The 1,131-nt window shown below is 50.8% G+C and overlaps 1 non-coding gene across 1 annotated transcript; it reads right to left on the bottom strand.

Moving 5' to 3' along the window:
• Positions 1–1,057: 1,057 nt before the first annotated feature.
• On the bottom strand, positions 1,058–1,131 carry trnan-guu (transfer RNA asparagine (anticodon GUU)). The gene has a single exon. It is a non-coding gene; the product is annotated as a tRNA-Asn (tRNA).

Below are 1,131 nucleotides of genomic sequence, written 5' to 3' on the forward strand. Positions count from 1 at the left end.
CGCTGAAAAAAAAAAGCAACAAGTAGTGGTTTCTGAGTATCAGCGGCCATTTTCCCCAAATCTCCCTTAAAGTACCGTAAACAAAAATGTGTCCGGACATTAGTGAAGAATCATAAAGCCAATTTCTTCACTGTTGTGTTTTGTTTAGGTCTCCTTACGCTGATAAAGATGATTGGGGACAGTTGATGAGTTAATGGGTGTGAGGGCGCAGAAACTCCGGTGTGAGGGCGCAGAAACTCCGGTGTGAGGGCGCAGAAACTCCGGTGTGAGGGCACAGAAACTCCGGTGTGAGGGCACAGAAACTCCGGTGTGAGGGCACAGAAACGCCGGTGTGAGGGCGCAGAAACTCCGGTGTGAGGGCGCAGAAACTCCGGTGTGAGGGCGCAGAAACTCCGGTGTGAGGGCGCAGAAACTCCGGTGTGAGGGCACAGAAACTCCGGTGTGAGGGCGCAGAAACTCCGGTGTGAGGGCGCAGAAACACCGGTGTGAGGGCGCAAATACTCCGGTGTGAGGGCGCAAATACTCCGGTGTGAGGGTGCAAATACTCCGGTGTGAGGGTGCAGATGCTCGGATTTAATGGTGCAGATACTCCGGTGTAATGGTGCAGATATTCCGGTGCAATGGTGCAAATACTCGGATTTCAGGGTGCAGATACTCGGATGCAGGGATTTGTTGCCGCGACTGAAATGCGGCTTAGAACTGTTATTATCCAAGGCAGCGCTGCAGGATCCTTTCATGATCTCTCACAAATCAACTGAAACCCATCGGAATGTGAATACAATTTTGCGTTTCCAAAATAAAAGGGAGTGACATTCATTGTTGAAACAGTCTGGTGTCGCTCACTGCAGAAATATCCATGTCAGATTGAAGCGCCTCTCCTGCAACCTTCGGACCTTGTCCATCAAGAAGAATTCAGATTTCCGCGAAGCCAATCACAGGTGAAATGATGGAAGATCGGCCGTGCTCAGCTGGCCATCGAAACCGGGCATTTGTTTTGCAGCCAAAACAAACATCAGAACCAGGAAATGCGAGACCATGAAGATAAAAGTTTCCCCACCGTCCCTGGGTGGGATCGAACCACCAACCTTTCGATTAACAGCCGAACGGGCTAACCGATTGCGCCACAGAGAC

This window comes from Heptranchias perlo, chromosome 20, assembly GCF_035084215.1.
Source record: "Heptranchias perlo isolate sHepPer1 chromosome 20, sHepPer1.hap1, whole genome shotgun sequence".
NCBI lineage: Eukaryota > Metazoa > Chordata > Chondrichthyes > Hexanchiformes > Hexanchidae > Heptranchias > Heptranchias perlo.